General features: G+C 34.6%; 1 pseudogene; it reads right to left on the bottom strand.

Moving 5' to 3' along the window:
- LOC120199308 overlaps window positions 1-6,359 on the bottom strand; it is a 38,038-nt pseudogene extending 31,679 nt beyond the window's left edge.
- Between the last annotated feature and the right edge of the window lie 6,640 nt (window positions 6,360-12,999).

The following is a 12,999-nucleotide window of genomic DNA, read 5'->3' as shown; positions in this document are numbered from 1 at the left end:
TACCTGTCGAGCTGGAACACAAGACATATTGGGTTGTAAAGCAATTCAATATGGAGTTAGAAGCGGTTGGCAAAACACGAAAGCTACATATACAAGAGCTTGAAGAAATCCGGAAAGATACTTACGACAACGCCATAATATATAAGGACAAAACAAAAGAATTCCATGATTGAAAAATTGCTTTTAAATATTTTTATATCGGACAAAAAGTTCTTCTCTTTAATTAAAAGTTAAAACTTTTTACAGGTAAACTTTGATCGAAGTGGAGAGGACTTTACACAGTAACTCAAGTTTTTTCTCATGGCGTAGTTGAACTTGAAGATAATTCGGGTACTCGATTTAAAGTCAATGGACACAGGATTAAACCGTATTATGTGAATAGCCAAGCTTTCCTAATTTCGTTACATTTTCAATTTTATTTTAATTTTTATTTTGATTAAACATGTTTCATTTAATTATTATTGTTTTGCAAGAAATGAATGTTTTTCAAACTTAAACAACGAAGATTTATGAAATTATCATCCGAACAGTGCCCAATTCAGACCCCGGGAGCAGTGTAATGGCGTGCAAGCAGTGTGGTACCGATATCCCCTCCTAATGGTATCGGTATCGTGGAAAACATAATCGAAATAGGGTATCGATACCCTCATATAGTATTGATACCCTTATATATAGTGCTATCGATACCCCTCTGGCGGTACCGATACCCTTGACTCCTACGGTGCACGTTAGCACACTTCTAAGGAGACCGATGCACGTTAGCAAAACCTAAAAATTTTCCCCCTTTTTATTATCTTTCTATCGTCCCCACCCCTAATTCTCTCTTCCCTTTCTTCTCCCTTTGACCGTAGACCCCACCCCTTATCACCTTTAATTTTTAAACTCCCTTTTATCCTAATTAAAAAAAAAACCCAAATTTCATTCAAACTCAAACACCCCCCACAAACACGACTGAAACAAAAAACCCCCAACCTTTTTGCTTCTTCTTCGCCACATTTCATTCATTCCCCAACAAGAACACCACCGTTTCTCCTTTTTCTTACCATCACCGACCTTACCAAACCCCTACGCCCTTGCTAACGTGTTTCTACACTATTCGTTCCTCCCTAATCCACGATGGTGCGCACACGAAACCGACCCGACAATACCAACACTCCTCTACCCATCATCTTTGGAGGACGTCGCCGCTCGAATGCACCGACATTCATTGAGTTACCCAGCCACTCTGATTTTGTTCCACCACCACCTCGTATTCAAATGACGCAAGGCCGTGGCCAAGCTTCAACGTCACTGTATTATTCAACGTTTGCTCCAACCGCATCATTTCACCCCAGGCCGAGCACCTCTCGCCGTCCGTAACCACCGTGCTCCCCATCTCCATCGTTCCACTCGATGCCAACAGTACCAACATCATCGTCTTATCCGCAACCGACGGATTTTCTGTCATATTCGATGCACTCGGCAGCATCAAACAATGCTCCCGAGGTAAACTCCAGTCTTGTTTCGGTTCAACCCTTGCTAATGTACCATCCTATTTATGGTTTTACATAGGACTTTACTGCTGGTTTTCCACCCCTAGATCCCTTATCTGCGACATCGAGCTCTCGACAGCAACCCAAGCGTTATGCTTCGCTGAATCGTTCCCCTAGCTCGGGTGATACCCCTGACATCCCACCACCTGTCCATGCAAATCCAAAACGTAGTCGAAGGGGTCGGTCATACGCTGTCCCAACTGAAGAGATGTTGCACGAGTAATTAAAGTTTTCGGACTATGAGTTGGTACATTTTGAGTAAGTAAGACATCGTCATTTTCGTGTAGGTAAATATATACTCGTACTTTAGAAACCTTGCATTTACGTGAGTCTGTTCATGCATACTTTGCTGCCATTGGTTGGAGTTTATATCCGTTGATTAACTATGGAACTTTTTATGAACTTGTGTTTGAATTCTATGCCACTTTTAGTTTTTCATCGCATCGTCTGCTCAATGTTAATTCACCCAATGTCGTTACATTCCGACTATGCGGAAGTTATTTTTCAATTTCTATATCGCAGTTTAATCTTGCTATGGGATTTGGGATAGATATCACGAATCATGCGTATTTAACTGCTTTACTTGAGATTTTGCAGGATTTCGACGCCGATATGGCCTATGAGACTCTTACCGGATTGGTTGTCCATACGTTCAATGCTCGCTCAACTCGAGCTCATCTTATCCATGACCCGACTTTGTGCTACATCCACTGCTTCCTCGCCTACTATTACTCCGGTCGGAATGACTCGTCTTCCTCCTTGGGATTTTGGTTTGCTCGGGCCTTTGAGATCGTTATTCGATCTAATCACCCACTTATTCTTGGATCTTAGATTACTCATTTATCTTCTCGCATCGCTAATTTTAACGTTACACGATTTACTTATGCTTTTTCTATAGATGCTTTAGATGAGCGATGCTTGGATTCGATGGGCCTACTTATTAGAACCCCGAGCGCACCATACTTTGTTCCACCAGGTGTCCTCATTCCTCGCCGCGAGCAAGTCTTCGTTCACCGTAATGCGTCACAACCGCCACCTGCAGCACCTCGCTTGAATATGCAGTCTTAAATGGATGAAGTGCACAGTTGCCTCCATTCCATTGAGATGAATATTACTGAGATCCTTTCCTATCTCCGTCCCAGCGCCCCACACTGCGGCCGATGCCGTGGCCGTGGTCGACACTAAATTCGGGGAGTACTCTATTCCTTCTCTTGCACTTTATTTTTACGTTTTGAGGCAAAACACTTTTAGTGAGGGGGACTAGAGTGTAGGTTGAATTTCCCTTTTTCTTATCTTTATGATTGATGCTAGTATGTGTTGGTTGAATTTTCGGAAATTTCATTGAATTTCTTTGTCTTGTTGAATATTTTTGGAATGCTATGCTTGTTTGGGAACACATGATTATTTAGGTTAGGAAGTTCTTGATAATGGACATCATGAATTGTGATCAAGTTGGTATTTTTGTGATATTCCATGATTTTGTTTGTTGAAATGTGATTAGCTCAATGCATTAAACAATTTGGTGAGATTTGAGCCTTTACGAGCATATCATTTTCGCTCACATTTTTTTGGATTGAGTGTGTCGAATTTGACATTGGTATTCTAGAACCTGCATGTTAAATACTGTCAAGATTACACATGAACACAATGCTTAAAAATGATTTGGGCATCTTAGGATTAACCATTCTATTTTCCCCACTAAATTGCCTACCCATGCATTTTCCCCTAGTTATCCACTTTTGAGCCTATTCCCGCTTCTTTATTTTCACCATATTCATAAACCCGAGCATTTTTGTTTTATCCCTCTTTTCTACACTTTTCAGGGAAAGTGAACAGTTTAATCATTGTATGCTCCATAAAAAAACAGTAGTTCGAGAAAGGAAAAAAAGATGTTGTTCGAAAAAAAGAGAAAAAAAAAACATGAAAAAAATGGATAACAAAATAATAAAAATGTGAAAAAGGAAAAAAAAATCAAATGCATTCTGAAAAGAATTTTTTTGTTTGATAGTTTGTCTTTTTATCTTGTTGTACTTAATGTTTTGATAGAGTTGAACTTATTGTTTGTTAGTTCCTTGTCTTGAATTTTTAGCCATATATTTAGCCTTTTCCCTACCTTTACCTAAGCCTCATTACAACCAATAAAAGACTTTGATTTATCCATCTTATTCTTATTAGTAGTGGAGATTTGATTTACTTGCAGGCTTATGGTAATATCGTGTTGGTTCTGACATTGAGCATTTCTTTACCCCAAACACATTGAGTGATTTGAGTGAATCCCGATAAGGTGTTGAGTTATGGGCATTGAGATTAATGAATGATGGATGTTACAATTGCATTTAACTTGTTCCAATTGGTGATATTCAATTGATTGATTTCTTGACTTGAATAATTCTTGTGGTCTCTACCTTGCTTCCTTGAATATGAAACTTGACAAATAACGGTAAATGGAATTTTTGATAGATTTGGTTATATCATACTTAAGGACAAGCATGAGATAAGTGAGGGGGAATTTGATGAGTGTTCAGAATCGTTAATATTTTCTCGTTATTTCGTCAATCTTGTGGATTTATTACTGCTGATTTGGTTGTGTTATGCTTATTTTCGTGCAGGGTCTTACTTTTCATAGTTAGTGATAAAACGGGCGCATTCTGCATTTTTTATTATTATTTGGTCACGACTGGAGACATGGGCACGACTAAAGGCATGACACGGTCTGACGTGGCAGTTTCTAGAAGGTCCAGTCAGCGGCGGTTTCAGAAGATCTACTCAGGGTGCCTTCTGGAAGATGGACGAGCAGAGTTGCATTAGAAGACTTGTTTAAAGTTTGAATTTAGAAAAAAAATATCTTTAGGATTATTTTATTTTAATTTCTTTGTTTATCCTTAGGCTTTGAGAGGCTACAAATACCCTCTTGGGGTAAGCCTAAACACACATCTCAGATTACAATTCTCTTCTTCTTTCTAGTTTTATTAAAGCTTTCTCCTTTATTTTATTTTTCAAGTTTTTTGGTTTTTACTTTATTTTTAAAACTTTGTTTTTAAATATGCTAAGTATGACTTTTGTCATGCTTAGCTAATTTTCTCATAAGCCGAGAGCTGAAGCGATAACTCAATTCCATCGGGAGAATTGAAACAAGCCCTTAATATCTTAGGAATATCTCTCTCAATCTTTGCGCTTATTTTTCAAAATCAAAACAGTTTTCAAAATCAAATATAGACTTTGGTCAAGATTGTCGTTGCGATTAAACGTGTGAAATGATGATCGGCTTATAGAAAGCACATTTGACTTCCTGGGAACACACTTGGCGAGATAGCTTCGCCAAGAGGGAATTAAGATCGGAATTGACGGTTATAGAAGCAACAATCCGAGTCGGTCGCCATGAACATAAACGGTGATTGATCTACGACAATTGATGTTGATTAGATCAGATCTCGAAGCCAGAATCAAATATTGCCTTGGGTATTCGGTATACAAAATACTCACGGGGATTGCCCTTGTAGACAAAGTAACCGATGTGAATCCCGAAGGGAAAATCTAATTTGATGATCTAAAGGAAATTGAGTCAAAGCGAAACTTGAGGCTATTTTTACCATATCCATTTTTCAATCTTTACTCTCCTATTTTTACTTTAATTGCCTTTATTTATTTAATCTCTTTTTACTATTTAATTTCATTTTACCAATCCCCCCACTTTACTATATCAAACCTAGTATAAACCAATCAGACATAAATTTAAAATTTTCTAAGTCCCTGTGGATTCGACCCTTACTTCTCTATACTGTGAATTTCCTTTATTTATTAATCGAGAAGAAGGAATTTTATTTTGACATCGAAACGATAGTTGTCAATTATCTCCTGCCCAATCATAAGCCAAGTATTTCCCAAGTTGGTTCATGGACGCTGCAACAAAATCAAACAATCTTATACTCATATAATGTGTATACACGGATGAAATAAAAACGTAGCTCTGTCTCCAATGTTTGACATGATACAATAAAAATCATTATTAAGATATCAAGATTTATATAGACGATCATGTACACAAGTATAACATGTTAAAATATAGGAAGGGTCAAATATAGAATCAAAGTATTACCTTTGTTGGCTCCATATATAGGTGCTAAATATGCAGGCATAACAGAACCAATTGAAGAGACAAACAATGCTTCCAGACTCTGAAGCTTTCAAGAGAGGATGGGCCAGTATGCTAATGTTATAAGCTGATTCAAAGTTGGTACTCGCCAGAGATGAAACATCTTCCGCCGTGTAATCCGACACCATTTTCACGATGTTATTTCCCACATTATTTACCTGCAAATTTTACCAATCATCATCACAAGTTCAGATCCATCTAATTTATAACCAATTCAGGATAATATACCAAGATGTTGAGCTTCCCATCGAACTCAGATGAAACATTGTTTATCAGCTTTTCCCTTTCAGCTTGATTCAAAACATCACACACTGAACCTTTGACTTGGAAACCCTAGGCTTTCCATTGGAGCAAGCAAGTGTTGAGCTGGGATTCAGTTCGGGAGCATGTATGTACCCTTGCTCCCAGTCCTGCTAATTCCTCCACAATTGCATGTCTGCTGGCATTGCAATTATCTCTTTTGAGTGAATTTCGACTAGACTCGTATAAAATCTGTGTATTCCGAATACATGTAATGAAGAAAAAGAGAGAAATTTACCCAATCCCTTTGGATCCACCTGTGACAAGGGCAGTCATGCCTTGAAGACTCCATCTCTTGTCTTTGCTACACCCCTCTGCTTCTCCCATCTTCTTACTTCTCAGTTTCTTTCTTTCTGTATTTTTTTTATGAAATGAGAAATATTCATTAAACAATAAATACTATGTTTGATCCTATCTTCTAAAATCAATTCCGTCTGATGATTGATGTTAGTATCTAAAATCAGTCTACTCCGTTGATTACGATAATAATGTTAGAATCCAAATCTAATTTGATTTCCTAAGTGCAGCAACTAGAAAGTTCTTGTTTTGCTGAAAAGTAAAAAAATGTTGAAAAATGAGAGTGAGTCGGCAAAGATACTTGGTGAATGAAGAAATTGAACAACTAGAGCTTTCATTTAGTCCGTTGATCTCTCCTATATATGTGTTTTAGTTCTTAGTTTCGATAGATGCATGTGTGTAAAGCAGAAAAATAAGGAGATTGAGAGAACTATAAAACTGAAGTGAGGTCTTTTATATTAACAAACTACTATTAATAAAAGTTGTACTCGTATTTTATTTTATATTAATAATACATAAAAAAATAATTTATGAATCTATTTTTATCAAGTAATATATGAACCCAACCAATAAAATTAAAATAGGTCAGCAGTATTTTCTTAATCATTATTCAATTTAGGTTTAATTTTTAATTACTTATTTATTTCTATATCAGCATTAAATATCCATCTCTTATTCAACCACTAAATTCTCTCTCCCTTAAACCACAATTATCATAGCTAGTGTCTTTTTCCTTCCCATGCTTGTCAGCCCTCCCCACACACATCGTGGGTGGGAACCTCAAAGTCGGTTTTGTTGAGACGATGGACAAGCTTGGTCGGGACATCTGGATTTCTAACATCAACATTGTATTGATTTGCTCCAATCCTTCAGGGAATAGAAACATGTCTCCAGAAAATTTGTTCATCGTCTCCGCAAAATCGACTTCGAGGTTCCCATCAATGAGGCAAAGCAGCTCAACTGTACGAGGATGAGTGTGGAGAGGGCTATCAAGCATGAGAGGGAATGAAGGAAAGATACATTATGATAATCGTGGTTTAAGGGAGGGAAAGAGGAAGTTTAGAGACTCAATAAGAGATTACGTTTTAATTTTGTCAATTTTATCACTAACGTTTATATTTCATTGCATTTATGTCACCTCGTCGTTAATAACTTAACGGCACGATGATATGACATCTCCACGCCTTGACATTATTGACGTGTCTCTCTCACCAAAACGACGCCGTTTTGTTAAAATCATTTGGTGAAAAATTACTCCCCATGGGATTTGAATCCATGTTCTTCAAGAATAACTACTACACACCCAACCACCAAGTTAACCTAATAATATAATATAATCTTAACAAAATTAATGTATATGTTAAATTGTAGTTGTATACTTCTCCATTCTCGTCTCTTTCTTCTCCAGCATTTTCAACAATGGCATCCATCGATATCTACGAATCCAATAAAATGATTAAATTAAACTATTAATCAATTCAAAAGACGAGAAAAAGACGAGAGTGGAGAAGGAGTATACAACTACAGTTTAACATATACATATTAGTTTTGTTAAGATTATATAATATTATTAAGTTAATATGGTGGTTGGGTGTTTAGTTATTCTTGAAGAGCATGGGTTTCAATCCCATGGGGAGTAATTTTTCACTAAATGATTATAACAAAACGACGTCGTTTTGGGATTTTTTAGCATCAAAATAGTTGCGTCAAAACCACATCCTTTTGATGAGGGAGTCATGTCAGCAACGTCAAGTCACGAAGATACTATGTCATCGTATCGTTAAGTTATTAATGGCGAGGTGACATAATTGTATTGAAACATAAATGTCGGTGATAAAATTAGTGAAATTAAAACGTCAATGATGAGCTCGAACTTAAAGGTAAATAACATTTGATGTAGTTTATCCTAGAAATAAATAAGTAATTAAAAATTAAATTTAAATTTAATGATGATTAAAAAAATAATGTTGGCATGTTTTAATTTTATTAGTTGAGTTTATATACTACACGGTAAGGAAGGTCTATAAAATAATTTTTCGATAGGAAGGACTTATAAAATAAATTTTCTATTATTTGAGTTATAAATTTATTGAATATTCATTTACGCTTTCAATATTTTCCTATTTATATCGATGAAAAATAATAATTCAATTGTCCAATAATTTAATTTCATTTATTATTTTAAAATAAGGATTTTGATGTTCGCACATCTTTAATGACAAATTTTCTTATATTGTTTATATTAAATACTTATTTTTAAATATAATTAAAATAATTTTAATTTTATGAAAAAATATAAAGTAATTAATATCAACATTAAAAAAAGTTAACACCAGCCTATCGAATTCATTACTTAATCTAATAAAATATAAATAGAATAAAAGCATAATTTTAACACAACATCAAATAAAAGAGTGTATTAATAATCTAAATAAAACATAAATAGAATAAAAACATAATTTTAACACAACATCAAATAAAAGAGTGTATTAATAATCTAATAGTCAATTTAATCCAATGTCCTAAATGGATCAAATTATTTAATCTCGAAATATGATGTCTAATGTCACACCCCAAAAATTGGAGGTTAAATATCAAACATTTAAAATTTCAGTCTCATTGTATGAGTGCCCTAAAAGTGTAGGGACTTCTGCTGTGTTTAGACCAAGGTTGAAATATTTTAAAATCCAATTCTAGCTTTAGCTTTCAAAATCCTCCACTTTAGAAAAGTTTCAACCGTCTCTCTCCTCTCTGTGTTTGGATTTTTGCTCGTTTCGTCATCGATATGGTCTCCATTAACGACACCTTTAGCACCGTTCAGTTCGCCTTGGCATTTATGTTTGAATGATGGTGACCTCGTTCTAGTTGTTGTCGTCGTTAGTAGGGGTGAAGCAAGATAATTTTTGGGTTTTGTAGAAGTCATGTTTCCACCAAGCTCCACTTTGAACTGACCTCGATAAGTGATTTCTGGTGCTTTAAAATGCAATTCTAGAAAAAATGGTATAATTTCGGCCACCAAAGGGCTTCTCCCGCGCCACACATGTTGTCGTTGCACGTGTGGGAGGGTTATAGTCAATTTAAATTGTTGAAGCGATCTGTCTGAATCGATTTGCCTGAACCAGTTTTGAATCGTTGACCGAATCGAATTTGATCAACTTGCACTTTGACTTTGATTGACCCGACCATTTGACTTTGAGCGACCGATGCATTGACTTTGACCGACCCAACCCGTTGACTGTTGACTTTGTTTGTTGATCGTTGACTTTTTTGAAGACCTCTATCTTTACATTTTTCGACATCTTTGAGTCAGTTTCCATTTTTTTTTGCCAAATTCTGACCTAAAAATCCTATTTTTGCATATTTTAGTACTTTACAATACAATCATGTTTAGTAAATTTTAAAATTAATGGGCTTACCTCTGATATTATGTTTTGAAGGTGGTCACATGTCTCTGCATCACTTCCTAGTAAGTTTGGATCAACTCTGTTCCACTCAGCTTGATTCCACACGTTTTATCCGAGATATATGTGAGTGTTATTAACTAAATTACTGGTTGATTCCGTTTAAGTAAGTATTACTTCAGTTCTTTTATAGTATTATATTATCATTAAGTTATGTTTCGCAAGAACTAGTATTACTGTTCGTGGGAAATGTGAAGCTTAGTCAGTATATGTAACACCCATTCCACGTATACCCTTTTCGTACACGAGATATTGATATCACATAATTTTTTTAAAAACTTAACATTTTAAATTAAGACAAAACCTTGATTTCAACATGTTATAAGTTCTACTTGGTTGAAATTAAAAGCATTTAAATATTGTGATTACATGCCAATGAAGTTTCTAAAATAAATTAGATTGTCTTGATGTCACAGATAAGTCCACCTTAGTTGATGATCACCACAACTAAAAAAGCACTCCTTACTCAATTTATCTTTGATTTAACCTACGCGTGAGAATAACACACGTTAAGCAATTACTTAGTGAGATATAACATATAAAAAGAAAAACATTAAAAGATACATAAATATCTCATAGTTATATGACTTCAAACTAAATTATAACATCTATATAAATTAGTGAATTTTCTTCGTATCATAACTAAACCTTGATAATTCTATCCTCATAACAAATTTTAATATGTCCAACATACTTCCCATTACTTCATTGACTTCAATGTTTATCTTTGTTCATTTATAAACACATCCATTTATACATTTAAAATTATGGCATCATTTCATGCCTTAATGCATCCTTTCATGAATTTTAATTATGACATCATTTCATGCCTTAATGTATCATTTCATGCATTTTAATTATGGCATCCTTTTATTCCTTAATGCATCTATGGCATCCTTTCATGCATTTTAATTATGACATCCTTTCATGCCTTAATATATCCTTTCATGCATTTTACACACTCTAAACTCATTTATAATATTCTTTCTATACATATAAAGTTATCATAATCACCATTATATGATATATAAATTGAAAGCATACTAAATTGGATATTCATCATATTGCATACTTATATTAAGGTACTCACCTGGCTTGTCTTTATTTGATAACCAAAATATAAAGATGATTACTCCGGGACTTGGCCTTTACCTTTTTCTCTACTCGACTCGGGAGCTTGATTTCAATCTACTTAGGCATCCATTCAAAACATGTACAATATCAATTATTAGTGTATTCCTTCTCAATTATACCTAAGAAATACTCAAAGGTACATGTTATTAAATTTCTATAACAATCTCAACCTATCTTAGCATTTTTGACTTGGTAGTATCAATATCCCTATCATTGTATCGATACCCCTACCATAGTATCGATACTACTATACTATGGTACCGATACTCCCTTCCAGTATCGATACCAATTTTATATTCGATGTTGCATGGTATCGATACCCTTACCATGGTATCAATACTACCCTATTATGGTACCGATACCCCCTTCCGGTATAGATACCATTTTTAGATTCGATGTTACCTGGTATCGATACCCTTACCATGGTATCGATACTACCTTGTCGGTATCGATATTGATTGAAGCAATATCAATACTACTAAGCTAATTCACCCACTTTTTTGCCTATAGTATTGGTACTGTTCCATTGGTACCAATACCCTTAACCAGATTTTACATTTTTGAACCTAAATCTTCCCCAAATTTGGTCAATTTTCCTTATATTTGTACTCAACAATGTTACTAAACTATTCTTTACTTATATTTACTAATTTTCCTTCTTATAGCTCCCTAAAGCATCTCATTTCCCCCAAGAATGTTTAAATCTAAGAATCACACCATATTTTCTAACTTGTTTTTAAACTCATCCAATGCTTCCAATCTTTCATTTACTACATAGACAAGTAAAATCTACCATTAAACATCAATAAACACTCATATATTAACATATCATTTCAAAACCCATTTTTTAAAATCTTCATTATTTCCTCTATCTCATAGTTTTTCTCTCATCTAGTCCTTCCTTAAGCTTTTATTATAATCAAAGCTTCAAAAATTAATCAAAAATGAAAGGATGAACCATTACTTTGAAAACTCACCTTTGAGCTATGGAGGAGAGCTAACCCACGTCAGAACAAAGAAGAAGAGAAGAGTTGACTTGAGTTCAATCACTCTTTCTCTTATCTCTTTACCTAATACGCAATAATTTGAATATTAAATTCAATTTAATCTAAATAACCAAAATGTACTTTTAATTATCCTTTGTTAAAATTTAGTCTAAACTACTATTTCAAACCCATTCTCATCTTCTAACATTTAAGCATTTAAATCCTCAATTATTAATTCTTTTCAATAAAGTCCCTCATGTAATAATTAGGGTATTACAATTCTCCCCCTAAAAAAAATCATCCTCGAATTTAAAGAAGTATTTTAAACAAATAGATGTGGAAATTGTTTCCTCATATCCTTCTCTTTTTCCCAAGTAGCTTCTTCTACTTTATGATTCTACCAAATCACTTTAACCAATGGAATACTTTTGTTACGTAATTCATTGGTTTCCTTAGCTTAGATCTGTAATGGTTCCTCCTCATAAGTTAAATTTGGTCGAATATATATTTCTTCAGGAGTAATAACATGAGATGGGTTCGATCTGTATCTTATAAGCATCAATACCTGGAAAACATTATGGATATTGTCCATATCCGTAGGTAAAGCTAATTAATAAGCTACGGGTCCAACCCTTATTAAGATTTCATAAGGTCCAATGAATCTCGGACTCAACTTTCCTTTTCTCCCAAAACGTAATACTTTCTTCCAAGGTGATACCTTCAAAAATACTTTGTCCCCAACTTTAAATTCGATTTCTTTTCTCTTCAAATCAACATAAGATTTCTGGCGATCAGATGCAATCTTTAGATTGCTTTGAATAATTTTTACTTTTTCCTACATTTCTTTCATCAAGTCCGAGCCAACTAGGTCTCGATCTTTTAGTTCGAACCAGTTTAATGGTGTTATGCATTTCCTCCCATATAAAGCTTCATACGGGGACATCTTAATATTGAATTGATAACTACTATTATAAGCAAATTCTACTAACGGCAAATACCTTTCCTATGATCCTTTAAACTCAATCACACATGGCCTTAGCATATCCTCTAGTATCTGAATAGCTCACTCTGATTGCCCATCCGTATGCAGATGAAAAGCTGTACTAAAGTTCAATCGAGTACCCAATGCACCATGT

The sequence above is a fragment of the Hibiscus syriacus genome, unplaced genomic scaffold, assembly GCF_006381635.1.
Source record: "Hibiscus syriacus cultivar Baekdansim isolate YM2019G1 unplaced genomic scaffold, ASM638163v2 tig00005406_pilon, whole genome shotgun sequence".
NCBI classification, from domain to species: Eukaryota; Viridiplantae; Streptophyta; class Magnoliopsida; order Malvales; family Malvaceae; genus Hibiscus; species Hibiscus syriacus.
The sequence above is the reverse complement of the archived record's forward strand: the minus strand, read 5'-3'. Positions and strand labels throughout refer to the sequence as shown.